Source organism: Chiroxiphia lanceolata, chromosome 9 (assembly GCF_009829145.1).
Source record: "Chiroxiphia lanceolata isolate bChiLan1 chromosome 9, bChiLan1.pri, whole genome shotgun sequence".
NCBI classification, from domain to species: Eukaryota; Metazoa; Chordata; class Aves; order Passeriformes; family Pipridae; genus Chiroxiphia; species Chiroxiphia lanceolata.
The window spans coordinates 15,503,690-15,529,752 of record NC_045645.1 but is presented as its reverse complement, the minus strand read 5'-3'; the positions used below and the strand labels follow the sequence as shown (position 1 = coordinate 15,529,752).

Genomic DNA, 26,063 nt, shown 5'->3' with positions numbered 1-26,063 from the left:
GATGCTTCATAAACCTTTGATGGTTTCATTTCATTCCTATGTTATCTCTCCCGCAACCCACTCTAGTGTTTTATTCAGTGTAATCTTTTATTCAAAACTTTGTTACGAATTTCAATCTGCTGTTAAGCTTGATCGTTTTAGCTTGATTTCTGTGTTTAGCAGTCTCTGGAGCTGCCTGTAGAAGCAAATACAAAATCTGTATAAGATAATATAATCTCTTCAGAGTTACTATGTTGACTGGATTTCTACTATTGGGACCTAGTTCTTTGATTTAGGAGTTGAAGTATGAACTGGCTTTTATTTCAGCCTTCAAGACCTCAGGCAAGTCACTTTCTGTGAACAGTGTGTGTGCCTTAGTGTTATTCTTCAAAAGCTGTATTCATTTCCTTCTGGAGTAACCCAAGGTGTTTCACAAAGGCTGCCCCCAGATTTTCTGGGGAAATATTAGCTAATCTTTCCCTTCCTTACAAAAAATGGGTAATCTAAGCCACCTGTACAGTAATCTGTTGTGAGTATTCAGGAACTGACAATTGATTTAATGAATTTGAGATGATGTGATGTTTCCAGCATTGCTGCAGTGGAGCCACACTTACTATGAACTTAAACTGCCTCTCTCGTTCTTCCACTCTGTGTTGTTTGGAAACCAAATAAACCCAGCAGAGTATTTGTCTCTATTCTGTACCATATCTCACTTTTTACAGGATTTTAAGGAAGTCACTACAGTAGGTAGTTTAACACATCTATGAAATAACATGTGACGTGCTTGTTTCACAGTCTTGCTCAGGTTGAAGGTGCCATCGTGATGGGGCTATTTGCCTGCTGGAAGTGTAGGCTTTCTTTGCAGAAAACTTATCAGTTATTGGATTGCTGATTAGCATATTTTGAGCCACCATTAATTCCAATACATAAAAATCGAGGTTCTTCCAGGTTAAAATTTGCACTTGCTTCATGGGAGAGGTGATTTCAGTTTCTTCTGTCCACAAGAAGTGGCCTGCTCCACTCCAGCTTGGAATCAGGTGAAGGCTATGAGCCCTCAAGCAAGTCAGCAAGAAGTGAGGCACTTTCTTGAGTACCAGCTCTCAGCTCAAAGAAAGGCCAGCTTGGATCAGGTTCCTCAGGGCTGCTTCTGTCAAGTTTTGAAAATCTCCAGTGGCAGGGATTGCAGAGTCTCTCTGTCATACATGTTCCTATTTTATTGTCCTAATGATTTTTTTTTTACTTTTGACAATATTTAATTGCAATATTCCTTGTTGCAACTTGGTGTCCATAATCTCCCGTCCTGTCACTTGTGCACCTCTCAGAAGAGTCTGGAACACACTCTCTCTCTCTCCCTCTCTCTCTCCCTCTCTCTCTCACTGTAGTTATACTACTTACTACTTCAGACTGTGTTTGAGACCAGCTAAAGTTGTCTTTGTTTTGGTGAACCTTCTCTATCTTGCAGAGCTTCAGAATTTTAAAGAAATAGTATTCTGCCTTTAGTAGTTGGACCTTTATTTTTAGTATTTTGTTAAACCTCATTTAAACTTGATTGAACAGGTTAAACTTCTGTGTAAGAATCAGGTTTTCTATTTCAAGGTCTGCAATGCGTGCACACTTGGGCTCTGCAAGTTGTATAATTTGGATTTGATAATCATATTATTGAAAGCTGGTTTATGAAGGGCAGGCTTTTGCAGGTTATACTTTTGCTTCAAAAACTCATGACACTTTGAGTGCATTATCTCACTGAAACTGTGTGTATTTCCCTTGAGGCAATGGCTGAACACCATAAACGTTGATTGTTTCCAATGGCTTAGGGAGGCCCAGGGATCCTGAGCTCTAGTTTATGCTGATTGTCCATAATGTATTTGAAGCTTATCTTTCTATACCTCATTGACTCACAGTGTATAATATGTTTGTATAATATGAAAACTGTAAATGAGAGAAAGGTGCCAATTATTGAACATGAAACGGATTTCAGGGTGCTAAGATATTCATTTTTCATTACGGATGTGTCCTTGCTATTTCTGAGTTCTGCCAGGAGGATAATACTAGAAGATTTTATGTGTACTTGGCTGGACAAGATATTATTTAAGTAAGTTTAATTACTAACTGTCTGTTTTGTTTCTGTGGGTTTCTTCTAGTGTTCTCAAATGGGAGATAATCTGATCTGAAGAGTATTTACAGCCCAGGTAAGTCACACAACTGATTATATGCAGTTTTTGGACAGTATTTATTGATGTGAAACTGACAATCTGCAGATCAGGAGAGCAAGGTCTGGTGCTCTCGAACTGCTGGGAATGTGAGAAATACAAAGTTGGAGAATACAGCATGTAACTGTGAGTCATTCTAATGTTGACAGAACACTTGCAAGACATGAAACCATATCAGAGAAATGAGTCCTTTTTTCTATATCAGCTCTCTCTTGAATCTCTTCATTGAAACACAGACTTCCAGGTCTTTAAGTCATCCTCACATGCCAGATGGAGTTCAAGCAGTTGTTTCCTTAGCTACAGTTTTGTGTATGAATTCCCTTCTCTCTTCTGTGGATATGTACACTCCTACAATCTCCAGTTGGTTGTCTCCTGCCATAGAGAAGTGTAAAAGATGTTTTCTTCCCCTGCCATGAGAACAAATAAGGGGGTGGATTTATTCTGTTATTTGAATGGGGTTGTTCTCTAACCTGGGAGTAATGAGGCAAATTGCTTGAAAAGTAAAAGAAAGAGCTTGCATTTCTCTTTATTGTGTAATAGAAATGAAGTATGTTACTGAATTATGTACTTCATAGGTGTGTCTGTGAAGAAATAAGTAGCTGATCATATCGTAAGTTTGACTTTAAATGAAACAACAGAAGTGAGTTGATAGATAAATATTGCCTGAGAGTTTTCCCTGTCACTAATTCTTGACAACAGCATATTATCAGATTAGGAATATTTTAACATCAGAGTAAATTATTGAAAATTCATACTGGACTCTCTGCTCCAAGGAGCTTCCATTAACCTCGATCAGATGCAGCCCACCTGGGAGGACCCTGTTGCTTAGCTGCTCATAATTATGTGTATTAATCCTCTCATGAGTGTCACATGCAAACCACACCTCCCATTATCTTTTCTCTTTCCTCACATCATCCTTCTTGTCTGACCAATTTCTGACTTTCTCCATTGCTACTTTGAAGTGGGTTTGCTCTTTTCAGCTCCAGCACAGGCATTTCTGCATGTGCAGCTCCCAACTGTGTTCCATGGGCCTGTATTCCTGATGCCTGTGAGGACCAAACAAAGCATTACTGTCTATAGCACAAACTATATGAGAATACATCTGGAAAAGGGAAATATCAGCTGTCTGGTACCAAGGAACCCACTGTGGATGAAGAACTATTGTAAGGAATTGTGGCAAGAGGACAAAAAGTCTGTCCATTTTAAGTTGCCTTTTTTTGGTTGGTTGGTTTTTTTACTTTGCCATGACAAAGTGGGAGTTTTAAGCCTCCTGCTGGGACATCAGTTACTTCTTGTCTGAGGTATAGTATTTAATATTGAATTATAGTATTGTGGACAGGTTGCAAAAGGCTCAGTGCTGTGAATTTGGTTTTGTAGCCATGTAAGTGGACTCTCTGCTATCCTGCATATTTTGCTTAGTGTTCTTTTGTTCTCTACCACTCATCTGTTGGTGACAGGATGGAGTTCAGTTTTCACAGAATCACAGAATATGCTGAGTTGCAAGGCACTCATAAGGATCATTGAGTCTCAACTCTTAGCCCTGCTCAGGACCATCCCCAAGAGTCATAATGTGTTTTGACAGATGAGGTTCAGGACAGGAGATTGTTTCTCAAGTAGAAGAGATCTGTGGGCATTTGCTGTCCCTGAGGCTGCTTCTGTGCTGTCTACTCTGTCTCTGGGCCACATGTAGAGTGTGAGTCCCCTAAATCTGTCGGGACTCTGGAGGAGATGCATTGCTTGTCTCTTAAACACTGTCACAGACTACATGCCGGCTATATCTGATCTGTTAGGCTTCAGACATCCATCAGTTCAGTCAGGGTCCTCACATTGCTTTGTATGGCAGGTTTCAGGGCATCAGAATTGTTACTCAGATGACTGGACTTGATATCAAAATACAGGTGAAGCACGTAAATTAAGAATACTGGCAGCTAAGAACAAAAAGGGAAAGCAAGGAGAGGATATTGCAAGCATTACTTTAGAATGAGGGGAAGATTGCTTTATGGATTGAGTAGCAAACATTAGGGTAGGAAGGAGGTTTAAAAAGTTTGATGTGGTGCACACAAGGACAGTTCTAAAAAACTTAAAAGAACAAGTAATTTGTGCCATAGCACACCTAAACCGGATTGTTTCAGCACACCTAAAAAAGGTTGCACCCTTTTTCATGTCGGGAGTAACATTATACCATTATACCATAACATTATATATAACATTATATATTCAGGACATTTTTTTCTCTGAGAATCTTAAACATAAAACACTGTTCTGCACATTTGTTTTTTATAAAGAGTGGATTTAGAAGGGATGTGGGGCACTGGATGTCCTTTTTTCTATGTTGGTATTGTGGAAGCTGCAGTTCTAGTTTTGCTTTGACCCCGTATAAACCATACCAGCATAATGTTGTTCAGCCACTCACATTTTTAAAAATGCATTTGATAGCCTCAGTGTTATAGTCAGGAAAGGCAGCCCTCTGGTTCTGTCACTTCTGTTAAATGGCGCTGCTTTAGACTAACTGGCAGTAGGCTTTTTCTACTCACCAGAATCTCCTCAGTCATCAAAGGCTCTTTCTTTGGCCACACCACAATCATTGTGACAGTTCCAGGTAAGAGCGTTTGGCAGGGATAGCTCAAGGGTCCATTCTTTAGAGAATGTTTACTTTACCTGACATATCTTTCCTGGGTGCCACAGTGATTAGTCATCTGTATATTATTTCAGGGAAGCTAAGGAATACTATTCTTCCATATAAGAAACAACTAGGGGGGTGTATAATAAAAATAAATAAATAATTAAAACCCATCAGCACTGAAGATGATGTGCTGGGAGGGAATTAAAATAAGTTGCACAGCAAGCAAAACACTGTGTAGAACAGTGTGTGCATGTGTATTCTAGGTAGGGCGGAGAATATTGACTGTCATCAAGATTGCCTGAAAATGCTCACTTATAAATTGCTCTAAACAGGATTTTTTAAATTAATTTCTTCACAAACTGTAACCGTTTGGATTGATAATTTCCATTTTAGGCTTCCTCTTGGGGCAAAACATTTGGAAAGACTATGATCAACATTATTTGGCTGTTTCTGGAAAGGAAGGGAATATGTGTTGCTCTGTATAAAATTTTGAGCCTTTTTTTTTCCCCCTGAATTGCATCTTTCTTTTTTTATTTCATTGTATCATCAAAATCATCTGTCAAAATGGGGTCTTCTTTCCTTGAAGTACTGGTTTCTGTTGAGAGAGATGCTATTGTTGCCTTATTCCATGAGCTGAAATGATAGAGATCTGTACAGTGACTCTAAATATTGCTAGTGATGCTATTGAGCCAGAGGCTTATCACTAGGATTCCATGCTATGGCGTTCAGAGCTGGATAGCTATGAATTTTTAGAAACATGGTAATTTACAAATAAAAACTGAGATTATGAGTTGAGAGTTTAAAATCAGGATGAAATCTGCTGGATAATGCAAGTACAGTATTCAATGAGCAGTTCAAATATTTTGTTCAAGTATTTCAAATCCAATATTTTATGTTTTTGCTCTTTGGTTAAGTGTGTGCCTTCAGGCCCTTTTTAGTGCATGCTTTTCAAAACTTGCTCCAGAGACAGAATTATTAATTTCCTCTTAGGTTTCTGCGTAGCACTCAACACTACAGTGCTTCAGAAACCATTAATGAAGTTATTTTCACAACACTCTGGCAAAATGAGGAGAAATTATTGTCCTCATTTGACGGGTGGAGACTGGGACACAGTAAATCAAGGTTGAAAGTACCCACTAATTTGGGAATCTAGTTTGAGACATCCTGCTCCTATCTTTCCCAGAATATTTAAGGTTGGGTACTGAGCTGAAAGCACAGTAACTTCAGCTACATTCCTGATGATCAGCACTTTGAGCAAGGCAGACCCCAGGTTTCAAGCTGGGCATGGAGCACATGAGGAACATATAGTCAGTAGATGACCTTGTGTGAAAAGCATGGTTTTAAGAAGTTTGTCCTGTATGTCATACATAGACTTATGACAAAAACAGATGTAGACTGCAAACTCCTTGGGGCAACTTTTAAACTACCTTAAGTAGGAGACTGTCCTCTGTGGACCTCAGAGGTGGTAATCACTGACAGTTTGCTATGAGTATTGTCCACCTAGAATGCTGAAGGGAGAACTGTGATTTGTTCACTAACTTTTATTTCTCTTCAGTGACTTTAATGTGTTCTATACTTTTCAATTTACTAAAGTGCTAGTAGTTTATTAAAAAAGAACATTAAATTGACTGGTCTACCTGTATCACAGGACTGTTGTGAAGATTAATAATTAGATAATGTTTATAAAGCACTTTTTATAAGTGAGAAGTGCTATAAAGTGCTAAGTAATATTATTGCAGCATGATAGAGATCACAAAACACAAGTGAATTAGCTCTAGGTTTAATCCTTATAAGGCAAAGCATACCAGGGGCAAAATAACATTACAGTTATTTTTCTTACATCCAGCACTTCATTAACTACCACATAGGATTATATAACTCTGTGAGAGTCTAACTTAGTACTAAGTTTATAATCATAGCAGGAAAAGTTCTCACGGGTTTTGCAGGCAAGACTTGTATGTACAGCCTTTAAGGTCACATAGAGTTCCTCCAGCTATGCAGCATTAATGCCTCCAGTTACATGTAGGGACATCACTGCCCACTTAGGCACTCTACACATTAACCCCTATCACACAGTGCCTCTGTCTAGGCTGGATAATACATGGCACTAAATACACATCTTCACTGCATGTAAAGTGGCATAATGCCATTGAATGAATACAGACATCTGTATCTTCTCAAGATTTTACCATGCTTTCTCTCACCAGCTCTTTTCCACAGTCTTGGTCACTCTTTAATCTCTGCTTTTCCTCTAAATTTTTACTGAAGATGTGAGAAAGACGCACCCCAGCAAATCCATCACTTGATTTCTGGCTCCAGTCAAGTCTTTAATGTCTTTAATGTCTGAGATATCAGTCAGCATTTTCTTTCTTCTTTAATTCTCACTTATTGCTTATCTTGCTGCAGGTGGTCTACTACTACTGCTGCAGTCATTGCTTTTCTGGAGGATGCTATAAACACAGAATACCTTCTCAAGTCAAATTCTAGTGCTACCTGTTTTCTGCCTCATCCTCTGTAGGACAGTCTTGAGCCAAAACCATGAGAAGTAGCATTTATTACTTGGTAAAGCTACCTACTGAGAAGAGGAATGTGAAATAGCCTCCCTAAAGAAGTGGTGTGCCAAAACTATGGAAGATGATGTAGGCTGCTTTTCTGGGGTTTCTTTTTGACTTTTTTTTTTTTTTGGTGGGGGTGGGGTGTGTCTTGTTTGTCAGTAGACAGCCTCTTAAATCCTGGCTGCTGGTATGTGGACTGACTCCCTCTTAATTTTACACTAGCCACCCTAGTCTGATTGAAGCATTCCTCTGTCTTATCTTTATTTTAAAAAAAAGTAAACAAGTAAATTTACACCAAAGCATCATGTCCCTCAGTACAGTTCACTACTAAAGTACTGTGATGAGTTTGAGTTTCTTTGCTTCTGAAATGTGCAAAATGTGTGTTAAAATGTCAGGTCTTATATGAAGAGTGCTGAAGAGAAACCAGTTTCCTTGAGCAGCCCATACATGAGCTTCAGGGGAACAATTTCTGGACAACTCAGACAGGTGTTTGTCAGGATCTAATTGCAGCTCATTGAGCAAAACTGCAAAGCACTTGTGCTGGGAGAAACGTGCAAATGATAGAGCTCACAAGGTCATGGATACCTACCCACATTGTTTAGACATCCTCGACATTCCCTGCTTCAGGCAGTCTCAGGAAGGTGACATTGGGGTCCTCTGTAAGAAGGATTCCATCTGCCTTCACGTTCGGGTGCTGACTGTGGCACATACAGGTACCATGTGGGCTAGAACAGGTGGAGGCTGGTGAGAACCACAGCCCTGTGACCTGCCCAGGTCCACAAGTACATTCATATGTACAGGGTTGCCTTGTGGGACTTGTCCATGAGGTAGGCATGTTGGCCCTCCTGTGGGAAGCAAGGCAAGCAGAGGTCAACTTGATCATAAGCACAGCCCAGTGTCTCTTGTACATAGTGGTACTTACTGTAACTTTGAGAGGTGCTAGAATGAAAATGTAGATGAACAGGCAAAAGAAGGACCTACTGCTACATGTTTATTATACTTGTGGGTTCATACAGTGATAGAATTTCTGTGTGGGTAACACAATGAAGAGAGGGGACTGTAACTCTGTAGAGAAAAGAGAAGCTCCACCTTGCCTAAATTGGAACCAGCTGACTCCAAAAACCAACAGGCTGAGGAGGGGATTATTTATAGTCAAACCAGCAAGGGGAGGATTATTTATAGCCAAACCTGGAAGCAAGGCGACAGGTGGTGAGGAGCACCTTGGGTCAGACAAAGACATCTGCTAGGAATGTCAGCAATACAAAGGTAACTCTGTATCCAGTAGTAAATGATTGGACAGAAATTACAGCTGACCTGGAGGAAGAAAGATTGCAGAGGCATATTTGAGGGAAGTAACAACATGTCAGACAAAGAGATTAAGTAAAAGTAGGCATGCTGCCAAAAATAAAACCTATGTAACAATGAGATCTAAAGTCAAAAGCAGGTAAACTAGGTGCCTGGGGATGGAAGAGGACTGACCTTCACAACGTAAGTTTGACTCAAACAGTTGATACTAATGCCATATGGAAGTACATAATTATTAGCTGGACAGAGTAGATCAGATGCAGGAGTATTTCAGTAAATGGCTATAAATGACGTAGAACAGACTAGCCATGAGGCTGGGATGTAGATTTCTGCAGTCCAATCAGGTAATATTTCTCAGTGAAAAGATATACAATAACTTGACTGGAAACTGCTGTTCTTCTAGTGCAGTGTTGTTAAATATTTTAGGAACATCTAAACTTTGTTTAAGTTCTCTGGTGTGGAGTTATTTTTAAATCAGAAAAAAATTCACCAAACAAACAAACAAAAAAGTTGGGTTTATACTACTTGTCTGCTCAATGAAATGATGTTGAAGACCTGATTCTTGTTCTCACTGATGTTGCTTGCTGTTACTCTGGCTGTATGTAACACAGACAGAAATATATAGAGACCTACTGCTTGAGTGCAAAGAGGGGTTAGTGTAAATGAAAATTGTTCCCTCCCTGTGTGGTTGTGAGGAGTAGCGTTTACCCATTTATAAAATGGTTCTGTATGGCAACAGGCCAAAGTTCAAAGAAACAGTTTCTTGACAATTCAGGTGATAAGGCTGAAGATCAGGTAGTTCTTCAGACAGGCACAAATGGAGAGCTCTCAGTCGTACATTAATTGCTTCAAGGTATCTATTTACACTTAGTAGTAGTAGCCACAGTATAATTAGGTTTCATGTCTTTGTGAGAGAGCACAATAACCTTTGTGACTCAACACTGGGAATTTACTGCTGGACTCTTTAAACATTCTAAAATGTGCTTTTGGGACATTTTTAGTGTCCAAAGCAAATTCATTCAACTAGAAAAATCTCTCATATTATCTTCTGTTCTGGTTATTTTCTATTTTTCATTATTTCTTTTAAAGTTAGAAACATAAAAAACCTAGACATAGTTAAATAAAGGAAAGACTTGGATTTTTAATTCAAAGTAGCAAAAGTTGCAAAATGAGGAACTCTGAAAAGGAGAGGATTGTTTGGGAGAGGAAAGGGAATGACTTGAAAAGCAAGAAATAGAGAACTGGTCAAATGAAATTTCATGCATCTTATAATTAACATATAGAACTCATTGGCATAAGATATCATGGGAGCAGAGAACTTAAGAGGGTTAAAAAAGATCAGACATTTGTATGGATAATGAGAGAATCCAAATTACATTGAGTAGAATAAGAACATTAATAAAGATGTAAAACCTTATGCTTGTGGGCAGGAGCCAAACATATATGGATGGGGTTCCAAGAAAACTTCTTGCTTGAGGTAATTATTCCATAATATTCCCTGTGGATTGTTTTGGGGTTTTTTTTGCTTTCCTTTGTAGCGATAGGTTCTGATGCAATTGAGGATCTGCTGAGGAACTCTGTTTCTTTGCATTTATGCTTCTGTAGGAGTGGCAAAGAGGGTGGCACAGAAATATGCTCCTGTTCGGTGCTTCTCAGGAGGAAATGACTTTTAAACAAGTGTAGAGAACACAAGCAAAGTTACCTTGCTGTAACTGGCATTAGGGCCTGGCTCCTCAGTTGTGTGGAAGAAAGACCTGGTCAAGTTAACCTTAGCTCTCAGCCCCCCACCCCCAGTGGAGCCAGGAGTGAATTCTGAGCACTGCAGAATATAGATGGCTTTCTGCAAACCCATTGTAATTTTACCCCCATCTTCTCCTTCAAAGTAAGTTTATAATTTGAAGTATGTAAGGAGCCTATTCATGCTCAGAAGTGATGGTTCCTCATGTATAATCTGCCTCATACCAACACACTGCGGGTCGCAGGTTACGAGTGGTCTGTAAGTGGCAGTGCATGTTAGGTCTGTTACCTGGGGGTCTCATGCAGCCCCCAGCCTGCCAGGTGAGCCAGACAGCAGATGTGCTTTCCACCACTGCCTTCCACTGAACCAGGGCTGCATCCAGCCACATGGTGCTTTGTTTTCCTGACCTCTGTTCTGCATGATGAGACAGACAACTCAGGGAATAACTGAGAGAATCTTACCAATTAAACATGACAATAGGTTGGTGCTCGTGTTTTTGTCATTTCCAGAGGTAGTGCATTTAATCCTGCCTTTCACTGTTGCTGGACCCTATGGCTGCTGTAGCCACTTCCAGGCACTGAATTAATCTGAATGAAAATACGGATGAAAAAGCATAGTAGCCACACTATATTTATTATGAATTTGACAAGGAAGAAGAAACTGCTTCAGCACTGCCTCCTTTTCATACTTCCTATCTCTAAAAGTAACCAGTTAATTACATTCCATGGTTGCTGCTATTGTAATATGTGCTTATTTGAAGTGCAAAGATAATCATCGATTGTATACTCTTGACTACACTATTAATGGTTTCAATACCCACATTGTGTTTGCATTTTGCTTTATAACTAACACTTAGCCATTGTGGTTTTAACATGTAGTAATTCAGTGAATTCTGTTTCCATGTAATGCCCTTGCCATTTCATTCTGTGGTATTAAGTGTTGTTTTTCTAGGAAGGTCTTGAAATGTGGGGCATTATGTATGAGTTATGCTAATTTGTTAGGGCAATGAATACATTAATTTCATTAGTAAATGGCCTCAAAGCAATAATTACCAGTGTAGGTGTGTCAGAAATGATCATGTTCAGTTTTGCCAGTTAATTATTAAGATTTTGTTCTAAGGGACCCAGATTTGACATCCTGCTTCAATTTAGCCATAAATATAAGTCTGAAGTATATTGGGCTGAAAAAATCTAGCCAAGAACTTGTTTTGTGCTTAGAAATTTCTACATTTTGTCTAATTGTGACTGCCAATAAGATGCCAAAATAATTAGTGTCAGTGATATGAGGTTTATATTATACTTCCCAAAAAGGCACATCATAATGAAAATAGCAATCACACTTCGTTATTCCTCTCATCTTGCCTTATGTTGCAGAATGCTGAATTATTCAATGGCAGTATTACTTGCTAGTGCAGTATTAAATTTGAAATGGCTGCAGTTTATCGTTAAAGCTGAAGGGTGATTTTTTTAATGGAGTTTACTTCTAATGGCCTAATTAGGTTTCTAAGTTATATTGGTGCACTTCTTGAACTTTATATGACTAACCCTGTAAAGGAGACAAATGGAGGCACCTGTGCACCTGCATTACTTTCCTTAGATGTGACCCTATTTTTAATTACAGTCACCTGTTGAGAGCACCTAATAAGCCACTGTTCAGTAATAATGTGCTTTTAGGCACTTTTTCCAAAGAAAACTTGAAATTGAGGAAGGCCAATGGCATCCTGGCTTGTATCAAAAATACTGTGGCCAGCAGAGCCAGGGAAGTGATTGTTCCCCTGTGCTCGGCACTGGTGAGGCTGCACCTCGAGTGCTGTGTCCAGTTCTGGGTCCCTCACTTCAAGTAAGACATTGAGGTGTTGGAGCACGTCCAGAAAAGGGCAACAGACCTTGTGAAGGATCTGGAGCACAAGTCCTGTGAGGAGCGGCTGAGGGAGCCAGGGGTGTTTAACCTGGAGAAGAGGAGCCTCAGGGTGGACCTCATTGCTCTCTACAACCACCTGAAAGGAGGTTGTAGTGAAGTGGGGGGTGGCCTCTTGTCCCAGGTAACAAGTGACAGGATGAGAGGAAATGACCTCAAGCTGTGCCAGAAGAGGTTCAGGTTGGACATCAGAAGGAATTTCTCCACAGAAAGGGTGGTTAAACATTGGAATGGAGTGCCCAGGGGGGTGGTGGAGTCACCATCCCTGGAGGCACTCAAGAAATGACTGAATGTAGCATTTAGTGCCGTGGTCTAGTTGACAAGGTGTTGTTCAGTCAGTGGTTGGACTTGATGATCTCAGAGGTCTTTTTCAACCTAAATGATTCTGTGAAAAACTGTGTACATGAGCTGAGATCCATTTCTCAATTATTAAAGTGATAGAAAATCAGACTCTTCAATGTTTCATTTTTGTGGTCTGCTTTGTAAAATAGAACCATAGAAAGAGGGACAGAGACCCTCTGTTCTCATCACTGAAGCTACTTACAGCTGCTTTTGAAACTTACTGTACACTTTAAATTGCAAGGCTGAACTTTTCAGATCACTACAGAATAATGCTGGAAAAAACCAGGACTAATAACTGTTTTACTGTCTCTTTTTAGTTATATCAGTGAACACACTGCAGTACTCAGTTGTATCATAGGAAAATGTGCCACATATGGAAGCAAAGGACATATACGACTTTGTAGGTTTCCCATCAGTGGACATGAATAACAGGTGCTCACAGCAGCTATTTCAGCTCTGAAATACGTTTTGTGTTGAGTGCAGGACTCCAGGCCATCATTAGTTGAGTCCAGTAAGTATGTGCTCTGCAGAGTTTGCTTGCTGACCTTATTTCATAATCCCAAGCAGAGTCGCTGCATAATGATATTACATCCCACTTCTTAGATTTACAGATACAAAGAGTGGGTGTCTGATTGTGGATTTCTTCTTTTGCATGATTGATAATTTTCCGTTACTTAAGCTGATATTCAGTTTGCCTTGGGACAGGTACAAGTAGGTGCAACTGGTGTCACAGTGAGTTTTGGCAGGTGTCTGGGCAGCCTGGTTACTTTACCTTCTTTCTGGTCAAGCTCCTGAGAAGCCTGGGAAACTACGCAAGGAAAAACAAGTGTTGTGCTGTTACTACAGAAATTGCAGGCCAGCGTATCTCTTTCTCTTGCTGGATGGCTTTTATTCTCAACTGCTTCTTTGCTGCACTAGTATTTATTTAGGGACTCAGAAGCCAAGGGAGTGAGTTCCCTTCTGTCTCAAATTATGCCCTTCTCTCAAGATAGTGAGAGGAAAATGAGTCTTCCTGGTTTATTAGGCAATGAAATGTATTGATAGTTAGTATCCCAACAAATCGAGAGTGGCACAAAACTATCAGAGTAACTTAGGAATGTGGTTCACTACAGAGGTTCAGGAATATGTAGACAAAATTCCTCCCTAATTTTTATTCCCAAAAGATAAATCCCCTGGGAAATCAGTTTATGTAAAGAGCTGTCAAGAGCAAAGAATGGGGTTTTTTTGCCCCATGATCAAACATCCTAGCCTTTAGGGACCGTGTTGCCAACAAGTTTGTTACTTACCTGCATAGTCTTTTTTTTTGCCATTAGTATTAAGCTTAAACATATAATGATTGATTTAATATTTATGCCATAGTTTAATAAGAGTTAGTGATGTAAGGGAGCTGGTTACAAAGATATGCCTCACTAGAAACTCATTTACTTACAAAGCCAAATGCTAAGTAAAATAAGCAGCTTGGCTTTCTACTGACATTTTATAGCCACCTTAAGGGAAAGGTGGGGATGGGGGGGTTTGTTGCCATGTGGGTTTAATTCATGAACTTACAGAGTGCTCAAAGTCAATACAGTAGTTGAGCCAACTTTCTCAGTTAAATTACAAAAAGAGAGGTTTGTTTGTTTTTTTTTTACCAAATACAAGGGATCAACTGCAGCTGCAAAGAGGAAATTTAGAATTATCATCATACTAGTATCAGAAGGTCCTTTATATTTATAGCTTCATAAAAGTTCACAGCTAGAGTATTTGCTGCCAACTCATAAAAGAACTAATGAAAATTTCTGCAGATCTTTTTTAGTGGACAGTGATTTCTTAATCTCCTAAATCCTGATGAATTCTTATACTCAAAACATTTGTAAAAATGGATGGAAAGGGACTTCTTGATGCTTTAATAGGGTAAGTCACATTTAAACTATAGGACAAATTGTGCTACAGTTTTACTGGAATGATATTGCCATACTCCAAGTGTATCCATTAACGCCAAGAAGACTGTGGCAGTAATATTCAATTAAAAAAACCCCAACTGTCTAACCTTTGTGAAGGTAAATTGCTCTATTTTTTAAATTAACTTTAAAATTTTATTTATAATCATAAAAAGCATTATTGTTTCAAAATTAAAAAACTGTCATTAACCAATAAGTTTCTTTGAGATAAGTAGTATTTGGCAGTAATGAAAACCTTGTGTTTTAATCACCTCAAAGAGTGTTGTAACTCAATAATTCACAGGTTCTCTAAGTTTTTATGACTAAAAGCAGAAAGATTCTTCTATTTACATTCCTGAAAGTATGAAAATTAAATCAATGTTTTTATCTCCAGCTGCTGTAGAAAACCATTCCCAAAAGAAAAGCTAGTGATAGTAACAGGTTAGCTGAATATTTATCAAATTTAAGGGCAATATGAATTTGGTGATTTCTTCTAGCTACTGATCATCGCCCTCCCTCCCTCAGCTCCCATTGCTATTGTGTTTGTAACATTGAGGCCACTCTAAATTTATCCCTTCTACGTTGTTACGCTCTTCCCTCCAACTTCATCTAGCTGGAGAGAGCCTGTCCCACCCAGAATAATATGTTGTCATGGTTTAACCTCAGCTGGCAACTAAGTACCACACAGACACTTGCTCACTCCCCGCCCTCCCACCCTGGTGGGGAGGAGAAGTGGGTAAAAAAAACGTGTGAACCTTGTGGGTTGAGATAAGAACAGTTTAATAGTTGAAACAAAATAAAATATAATAATAATGATTATAATAATTGTAGTGAAAGCGGGAGAGAGAGAGAGAGAGAGAAGAATATAATTCAAGGGCAACAAGCGCCCAGTATAATTGCTCACCACTTGCTGCTGGATGCCCAACCTGTTCCCCAGCAGTGATCAGCAACTCCTGGCCAACTACTCCCAATTTATGTACTAGTTGTTCTATGCTGTAGAGTATCCCTTTGGCCAGTTCGGGTCACCTGTCCAGGCTGTGCTTCCACCCAGTTTTTTGTGCACCTGCTTGCTGTTAGAGCATGGAAAACTGAAAAATCCTTGATTTAGAGTAAACATGACTTAGCAGTAATTAAAACATGAGTGTTTTATCAGCACTATTCTCATACTAAATTTAAATCACAGCACTGTACCAGCTACGAAGAAGAAAGTTAACTCGACTTCAGCCAAAACCAGGGCGCATGTAGTTTTGAAGTTTTGGACTTAATTTCGAAGTTGCTTCCAAGTTTAACTTTTATTTAGTGAAAAATGTTCTGGATTATAATAATAATGGACTGTCACTTGTTACCAGCAGAACAGAGAGGGCATGATTCAGAACCAGAATGTTTTAAACCCTGTTGCTGTGAAAGGATTTATCTCTCAGAAAGAGAAGCTTCCTTAGTCAAAGATATTTTCCTTTAGGAGAAAAATGAGTTGCATTGATATGGCACTGGTAACTAGGAGAAAATCACAACAGATTCTGAAGCTCTGTAAAGAGCAAAATCATTTAGGCACTGCCCTTAATGGGTAGAATGAGGAGGAGAAAGGTGGAAAGTGCTGGGGGAGAAAAGCTCCATTTTTTTCACCATGCTGGTTCTTTAGCTTTCTGAGCTGGTGAATAAGGGCAGCATCTATATTCTCTTCATCTGTGTAGTTGTGAAAACTTGTGAAAAAAACTTACTGTTTTTTTTCTGCCTAAGGTTAATAGTGCGGTGAAATATGAGCTCTTACATAGATCTGTCTGAGACACACCTAACAGAGCTAAGCCACTCAGGCTGTCCTCTCAGCTCAAGCCATTTTATCATTTTGCATGCAATGTGCCTCAAGCTGTGAAGCTATTTGTTGAACTAGGCCCTGTTACTGTTTGACTGAGAAGAAGACAAATGTTTCATATTATCCTTAATTTCCATATAATCGTTTTAATCTTTGTTTTATACTAAATGTATGAAAGTGCCCTGAGGTTACCTTTTCGTTTGGTAGTGTCTCATTTAAAGTCCAAGAAAGATGGAAATGTTCAGGGCTGCTTTTTCTTCCTCTCACCTGAATGGTTCACAAAACACACTCCAAAAATAAAATATTCAGTCGTTCTCACTGTAGAGCACTGCCTCCACATGTGAAAGCATGCGAGGCTGTGTTTCCCATCCATCTCATTCTGAAAATGTCTAGCAAATTGGATTAGGACAAGTGACAGTTTTGGCTGGAGATATGTGTCCTGCCAACCCCACAGAACATTTAGCTGTTGCTGGAGGATCATATGTTTCAGGTTAAAAGGAGCTGGGGAGCAAGGAAAGAAGAAATATCTTGCCTACGACTCATCACTGCTTCCCATCTTGCATCTTGACATCATGTTTATTTAAAGAGGCTGAACAAGGAGTCTTACACAAAGAAAATTACAGTCTCCAGAACTTCTGAAGGGTCAAGATTAATGAGAAAACACACAGGAGTATCCTGTGGGGTCCTTTTGGTTTGGCACTCTACCTAGGTGTTTTATGACCAGCCAAATGACAGCTTGTCTCACTTAGTTCTCAATGGCCGACTACCTGAAGCTTTCACTCTTGGACTCTTTAATTCATAGGGACACTTTGTTTGCTGTGTCTTTGTTTAGGGGTGGTTACTGCAGGATGCCACCCATCCGTACACCTGAACTTCACTGGCACAGATCTGCTAAGGTGAGGACTCCCTTGGGAATACCCAGCCAAAGAGCACACTTTGGCATAATTGCTCCACACCAGTCTAATGGGAGGGAGGAAGGAAATAACAAAGCATAAACTGATATGGGAGCAAAAGAAGGTGTTCTGAAGTGTTTTTCTGTTCGATTCTGTAGAAGCTGGAATAATGACAACCTATCTGTGGAGCTTAATGAAATATTATAATCCCATTGTAAAACATCTGTGGGATGTCATAGAAAATCTGTAGAAAGTGTAGCATTGTATAATGTATTTCCGTATGGGTATTCTTGTTTGCTTTTGGTGGGAGGTGGGACAGTTGCTGAAATTAGTGGAGTGGCAGGGTTGTTTGAGCATGTCTGACAGAACAGAGAAATAAGGAAGCTTCAGATAGTTCTTTCACAAGTTGTTTTCAGTCTGAAATAGAGCTTAGTCTTCAGGGGAAACAAGCATCCTAATTTCACCAGATGTTAATGTTTAGTTCTATGGTCCCTTTAAAAACAAGCCCAGTGAAAAGGGGAAAGTTGTATGAATACATTTTTTGACATTTTGTTTATTAGCATTTTATCTAGGCTAGTAGTAAATGAATAGACTTGTCAGCAGAAATCTCAGGGTGAAGCAAATAAAGAATCTTAATAGGCAGGGAGAACAGAACTAATGGCAAAATGCTCACAAAGAGCTCTAATTTATTGGTTTCTCTTTCATGAAGATTCTGTTCTGGATTCTGGCTTTGCCAGAAGAAACAGCTGAATGATGACATGGATTCTCAGAAAGAAACTGTGCTGTCTGGTAAGAAAGGGGAAGACTTGAGGAAAGAAAGTCTACTTCTTTTAACACTTTCTTCAAAGTACTTCATGCTACACAGTGAAGTTTTCTTAATTTGCTTTGTTGGTTTCAGTGAACTCTCTGAGTCTGCATTTGTAAAAGTGCTCTGATGCCTGATTCTTCTTGTGACTGCAGTAAACCAACATGTGAAGGCTTCTTTGAGTCTCTGTTGTGAAAATGGTGCAGAGCACTGGGTTCAGGATATGCAGCTTCATTGGAACTACCTCTGGCTTGCTGTACACACCTGTAGGTACACACCCACTAGGACTGCTGTCACAGTGCTCTTGGGGCCAGTAGAGTTGCTGGGAGGTACATCACTGTCTCATTTTCTCTGCTGACACTAGTTAGGCCAGCCCGTTCTCCCAAACAAGGGAAGAAGCTGCAAATTCTAGGGTTAAAATGATGACATTTGCTTGCAGTATGCTTAGTAGTTGCTCTATAGAGCATATAACTGAATTAAGTTGTGTAATTAGTAAAGTAAGTATCATCTACACTGCATTCTTCCCAAATCCATTAGTGTGACTGAGAGTGTTTCTGTACAGCTCTTAGCCAGGTGGGCATGAGGAGCTGTCATATGTCACAGTACATTAGAAGTAGCTGTGGACTCTTCTCAACAGAAGTCATTATTTGCCGAGATTACTAAAACTTTGTTGACCAAACTCATTCAGCCTTCAGTTTTATGTTGATGGTATCAGAGAAAGTGCAGTGTTTTCAAAAAAGTAATTGCTGAGTGACCTCATAGGGCAAGTTCATCCTCTTATTCCTTCCCTTGCCTTGGAGAGGCAGGGAAAGAGAAAGGTGCAGAATGTAAAGATGCATCCCTAAAAGTGTTTGAAGTGGAAAAAGCTGGAGAGATAAGGAATAGGACAGGTCAAATAAGTTGAGGGAAATAATTTGTTTCTTTGATTAATTAAATTTCCTTTCCCAGTGTAAAACCCGTTCTTTGAACCTCTATTATTGTCACCTGACCTTGTCAGAGTGTCATTCTGAGGTATGCAAAAAAAACCCCCACAAAACAAATAATCAAACATAAGGAGGAGAAAAATGCTGAATCATGGCAATCTAGAAGTTGCAATATTTTTAATTTGGTGCTTTAATCGTGGCTTTTGGGTGGAAGGAAGAATGAAAGAACAGATTTAAACCATATAAAGGTAAGACAGTGGAACTAATTTGATTATGTAGACTAGTTGTATGTAGTTTGTTTTATTTTCTCCTCTGACTATGTTCCTAAAATGAATTCCTTCCATAAATCCAGTACAATAACTTCTGTTCCAGTAAATGCCTGTGAGGCTTTCTCTCCTGCTGGAGAAACAACCTTAGAAAGCAAAGCAACTGTTGTAGCAACTCAAGAAATGTGCTTGTACTTTCTCCTGCATTTCACCTTTTCTTTGTCCCAGACGCTGACGGAAGAAGGACAAGAGTCCAAGAATGTGGTTTAACAAGGTTGTAACTTACATAATGTTTCAAGGAACTATCTGATAATAATTCATCCAGCACAGGTCATTCATCCTATTGTAATCCACTTTGCAAAGGGCTCCTGTCAGCTCTCTACCCCATTAACCAGGCACAGCACCATTGCTGAGGCTTCACTGTTCTCCCCTCCTGCAAGGCAGGGGGAATTGACTCCTTACTGGTCAGGAGATGCAGAGTTTCAGCCCTGTTCTTCACCAACTCCTTTTAAAGTAAGTGCTTTCCTCTATACAGCTGCAATTCTAGCTTTCAAAATGGACAAGAAGCCCTTTTGAAAAATTTTGTATGAAGAGGGATTTGCTGAATTGCAACTCTCCTTTTCTCATCTCCTGAAGAGGAAAAGGAAAAAAAAAAAACATCAAATGTTTGTGGCATTTGCTCACCATGAATATGTTTCTCTTCTCAGGTCCACAGAGACTGTGTGGTGTTCGTGGAAAGGTTCTAAAGTGCAGTAATTTTACTATGCTAAAGCTGTTGCCATTTTTCAAGACTCAGTTTTCTGAATGGAAACTGGAGGGAAGAGGAAAAGTTTTTATTAGGTCTTTTGATTTAGTGGGGGTAGACAGGAGAATAGAGAAGGGAAAAACACTCAATGATCTGACAAAAATTCCTCTTTTAGGCCAAAGAGTGAAAACAGAGTTAAGTTCTGCTCCCTTATAGTACCAGTTTTGAAGGTACCAAAATCTTTTTCAGCTCAGACAAAGCTTCTCCATCTCTCAGGCTGCCAGAAATGGGCTCTAAATTTTCAAGGCCTTGTGTACAATGTTAAAGACCAGATACCTTGCAAACACTGTTGTTTGTTGTTTTTTGTTTTTTAATTAATGAATGGGGCCTTAGCTTTATGGAATTAATATTAAAGGCAGCCTTATTTATCCAAATTAACATGAAATTAATTTCATATCACTAAATTAATAGGGTGTTGAAACATTAAGTTCCTTTCAATAGACCATCTCTGAAGATTTAATTAAAAATATGCTTTTATATCTCCCTATTTCCCAGTTGCTTCTCTATGAAGTAAAAGCAAAACGTGATCAAAATATTCAAATCTTGTACTTTTTTGCCTGGACACTTGTGTTTTCGTGTGGAAATATATAAAACTTACATTCAAAAAGTTGCCTTCTCAAACTACTTTTCATAACATTATTTCATCTGACGATCTTAATTTTCTGCATGACATTATCTTTTCAATCTGACATAGGAAAGAGATACGATATTTGCATATTCAAGATGGAACTGTGTAACCTAACAGTGAATCTGCTTGTGTATGGAATTCATTTTTTAACTATTATCTTTACTTAGGGAAATCTAAGAAACGAGTTCTTCCAAAAGGATTTCCTTGGCTCTCCTGGTTTTATCCAGGGGAGTTTTACTGACCTTTTCTAAAATGTACTGTAGTACTATGATCAAGTGATGATTTGTACATACATTGGAGATAATATCTATTTCTCGCAGGCATATAATGTAGATTTCTTCAAGGAGAAAGGGGTGATTTCAATTTTAATTTCATAGCAGACAGGACAGGAACAGATTATCATTAGAAGTGGGTAACATGCCAGTGACGTACTGCTTAGATTTAAATTATCCAGCTAAAAGAGGTTACATTGGAAGAGATGCCATGCTGGATATCTATGGGAGAGCTGTGAGGGTTGATCATTTGGTATTTGAAAATTAGCGAAGAAGTGTTAAGTACTTCCTGCTGGAATATAAACAGCCTGGCAGGCAGATTTCGTGTTTCTGTTCCGTTTTTCTCTTCCCTTAATCTCACCACAATTAATCAAATCAAAGCCTACTCAGAAGTGAAGCACTCCTGTTTTGTCACTGTAGGTACATGGAATATATGAAGCACATCTGAATCCTGATGCTGGCTGTCCCTTCAGTTATCAGAAACTGGTTTTGTCAGTGACCAAAGTCTGTCACAACAGTGGCCTCTTTGCATCCTTATTCATACCTATGCCAGCCTCAGATGCTCTGGTTTTTTGGCTTTCCCCAAATTAACAGTAAATTTTGGTGGAGGTAGATGGTGAGTTCTCCTTGCTTCAGCAGTCTGTCACAATCCAGCAAACTGAGAAGTGCAGCCCTTTTTTTCTTTTTTTTTTTTTTTTTTTTTTTTTTAATATCAGTAACATTCTGTAATAGAAAATCCTATTGCTTGACTCTTTGTACTCTTTGAGTTTATTTTCTATAATCTGTGGGCGCAAAGCTTCTGCATCACGGCTTCCACAGCATGCTGCAGGCCTGACATGTTTCACCAGCATTTAGACCTGGGTGGGAATTTGTGCTGGTGCCTGTTGCAGGTGATGCTAGTAGTTGGATCTGAGGTGACTCGATGGCTTGGTCTCACTCACTGTTGTATTTCACTTCAGTAATTTTAACAAGCTCATCAGGTCCTCAGAAATTGCGTTTTTCTGTAAATGCTAAATATGTGATTACAGCTACATATTGCTTTTTGGAAGACTGTTATTTCCCCTTGATCTTCTATACCATACTATGTTTTACAATAAAAACCAGACTGCATTTTCCTGCCTCAACCATAATGAAGTTTGCCTCTCAGTGCCCATCTTGGTGGTACATGTGGGAAGTGTGCTTGTGCAGGACTGTGGTCAGTGGAGCAGAGCTTTGGCAGCTCTGTGTAACGATGCCTCACAACATAGGGAAAACCTGCCAAATCTGGTGCTTTTCCTTGCCCTTAGGAGTTAGACTCTGAACAGACACACAGCAAATGGGAAGTGGAAAGATGCCCTAATTTCTTAATTCTTCTATGTGAATGATGTAGGTCACAAGTAAAATCTTTTTTATGACCAGCAATATTGGGATTGTATCTATTTCAGAGCTCATTAAGTTTTGATAACTAAGGTGATTTAATGACGTGCTGTACTGTGGGCTTTTTTCTTCAGTATGTATGTATGTTTAACATGATGTTCTACATGTGTAATGCAAATGGTAAATCCTGAAAAGAAAAATATTTTCTTTTCAAAGAGTTGGGGACAATTGTCATGTTAAAGGCAGCTTTAAAATACTTTTTAAGTAAACCTCTGTTTTGTCTGTAATACCTACTCTCTAAAATCATATCTTAAAACAAAATAGTGTTGCATTTTTTCTTCCCCTAACTTTATAATATGTAGTTTTCAATCCATCTCAGTCATGTCAGTTGTAGTTTTATGGTCCCAACATCCAAAATCCTATAGTTTGTGATGTGGCTGGGAACTTGGGTAGGAATTGCTGAGTGGCACAATGGTGGCTTTTCAAAACACCTTTACAAAAGACCGTGATGAAATATTTTATGCCTGTACTGTCTGCAGTAAGGAGATGTGGAATTAAGGAGAGCTGTAAGATATAAAAACTTCAGACCTGAATATAATTACTCAAATTGAAATAAACTGTCCTGCCTGAGGATAGAGTTTTTCAGTTCTAAGGCAAGATTTGTTGTGTTTCTCTACCTCCTTTATTTTTACATGTGAGATACTGGCTGCGGAGGGGAGCATGGAGTAATGCTCTGGCCTTTCATCTCTGGAGAGAGAGGGATTTGTAAATTGGATGAAGGTCGGTGGGGAATATTAGTTTAGTTGGTGATGTCAGATGAGTTCTTCTCTAGATCACACAACCACTGTGCAATTGGCAAAAGTATGGTAATAGGCCGTGGTCTGTCAATTTAATGAGATATCGAGGGGGATCAGAAGGATCGAGAGAGGTTTTTAGTATCCAGTGCAACGCTGTGCAAAAATCTCTCACGGAAAAATGGAGATGCTTTAATTGTAGCCCTGAAAGAGAAATGTGACCTGTTCTGTGGAGCTCTGATCTGAACTGAGATCCACACTGGGCACTGTTTTGAGGTATCCAAACATGGGAGTTCATTCAGATCATTCCATAGAGGACAGGATGTACCTTTATCATCACACCAGTTTTCACCTGAGTGCATCTTCACCTTGCAGGGAAAAATTAACAAAAGTCATGCAGATGCCAGGGTGCCTGGTCGAGTTCAGAAGCTGCTGTGGTGCTTCCAAGCGTGTTTGTGCTACAGGTGATGACTGCCATCCTGGGACTACAATGTACCAGCATACTCTTCCCAGACATCAGAAGAAAATAGGAAAATTGTAGAGCTGTGTTGGTTTACAGGCACTTTGTGTTTTCCTACTAATCAGCAGTTAGACATAGCCTTTATGATGATAGGATCATGCACAGGGCTCTAAATTATTCACACAAGTAACTAACAGGTTTTGTATCTTCTCAGATTGTCCAACTTTACAACATCTGTAAAAATACTTGTTGTTTGGAATTTGCACTGAGACTAATTCTAAGAAATTATTCTTGGGTTTAGAGAGGTTCTATGAAAAGACTGATTTTTCAGATTCTGAGAAGTGCATATACAAATTTTGGTTTTCCCATAGATTATGTGGTATTTTTCTTGTTCCTGGCTATGCAAGATTGATTCTTAGAGTGACTGTTTCATTTTGTCTGGGAAGTGTCCATTCCATGTTTTTTTCCTAATCATTAATTTTGTGAACAACTGAAATAACCATTGCAAATGCAGACACAAAAAGAGATTATTTGTTTGACATATTAGTTTATTTTAAACATTTTGAAATTTAATTAAGCTCTTGTCAGGGTATTAAATAAGTATACAATGGGATACAATGTGTGATAGCCTGGCTGCTGGTAATGTGCTCTAGATACATCTCTCTGTGTGCTGGCTCTGGCCTCCTCTGTGCGCAGGTCACTAGATGTGTTCACAAGCAGCCTGCACACACAAAATGTTACCATATTGCATCTTTCTATTGTGGACAACAAGTAGGGATTTGCATATGCAATTGCCTTTCAAAGTGAACAATGTTGTCATAGCCTTACATACAAGGACCTGGAAACTGCAAATCTTCCTTTAATTTCTCCTGAGGCTCTTTGTTGGGAGTTGTTCTTTCTTTTCTTGCAAAATGGCTGCAAATACAGAGATTTGAGTGCTTTATCAGCATCGTAACTATTTCATGAGAAGACTCCTCACATCTTAAATACTATAGCTATGGAGAATAAATCCATATTTTGGGTATCAATTTTTCTTTTTGCCCGTTTTAAATGATTTATTGAAGTAGAAAGTCAGATGATGATAAGATAACACTGTTTAGAGGTCATTAAAGAGTTTTCAGGAAGTTTCTACAAAGGTATTGTTCTTATATTGTCAGTATGATAAGAAAACTAACAATTTATGTCAAAGTTTGCAAAGTGTGTTTGTCTGATAAACAGTCTGCTCAAGGGAAATCAATCATATTTCCTTCCCAGAGTGTATTGTATTTTTTATGAAGTGAACTTCAGTGACTCGGCACATTCATGTGTTTGGTACTGCGGCCCCTTAAGGAGCATCTTTTCTGTTGCAGTGGCTGCAATGCAGTGTATAGCTTGAGGCCACATGTGGTACCAGGCACTAATAACCAGAAGCCTTTGCTTTTGCAGAAGCCAGAGATTCTATGTTCTTCTTTAGCCAGTTGAGAACATGACTGATATGATCTCCATTCCTGGACCTCAGAGTATGTTTCTTCTCTCAAAGGAAAGATGTTTCTGTGACACAAAAATTTGGTGTGGAAGATGGTCAGAGGGAAGTTACAACATGAGGCTGCTTTATAGGGTACCATTCTAAAGAGGCATTCTGCATCAATATCGTTGAGAAGCATATTTGGCTAAAACCAACTAAAATAAAGGCTGTATAATCTACATTCTCACTATTTTTCTTAATGCGCATTTCAGCTGATTACAGTAGAAATCACTTCTCAATTGCTTTGAGCTGAAACAATGCATTTGAGCTTGGGTTAAAAGCCTGTAAGTGCTTCTTTGCTTGAACAAAGTGAAAGCACGTTACAATAATAGAAGTATTAATTAAATAATTTACCCTCATTTTTCAGTAGAATTAGCATTATTGAAAAGCCTTTGCTGTCTTTAAGTACAGTTAAACTGTGGGCAGCTTTAGTGACAGAGTTTCATCTGTAACACCTAGTGATGTGTCAGATAGTGTAGAAAATTATTGTCCAATTTGGAAACCTGAGACATTACTGAGAAATGCTGTGGGGTGCGTTATAATGAAAATACCAATCCACATTAGGCATGGTTGCCATAAGCAAAAATCTTAATATCTTGGCCAAACCTACTTAAGGTTCATGTAATAAACTCACATTCCTAATTTTATTAGGGATGTGCCAAGTTAAGCACTTTGCTGGCCTTTGGACAGATTTATAGCTTGACTTCTGCTGAATTAGTGTTGACTGACAAGAGGGCATTGTTTTATATGATGCTATTTAAATAAAAACCTTCAGGGTATTTCTGTAATGTTGTCACTTCAAGTCCGAACTGGAAAAAAGAAATATGTATTAAGGAGGGATCTTCATTAGCTTTCAGGAGTTTAATCTAAGGTTGTCAAATACTTCCTTATAAGGTAAGACATTGTCATGCAGGGGACAAACCTGATCTTTTTTCCAGGTTTTAGTTTTGAAAGCAGTC

The 26,063-nt window shown here is 39.0% G+C and overlaps 1 long non-coding RNA gene across 1 annotated transcript in view; it reads left to right on the top strand.

Annotated features, from left to right (window-relative positions):
• The window catches only part of LOC116791153, a 252,158-nt gene that overhangs the window by 91,882 nt on the left and 134,213 nt on the right, over nucleotides 1-26,063 (top strand). Inside the window, exon 4 of the long non-coding RNA XR_004358618.1 lies at nucleotides 2,121-2,168. This is a non-coding gene — a long non-coding RNA (uncharacterized LOC116791153). The remainder of the gene's footprint in view (nucleotides 1-2,120; nucleotides 2,169-26,063) is intronic.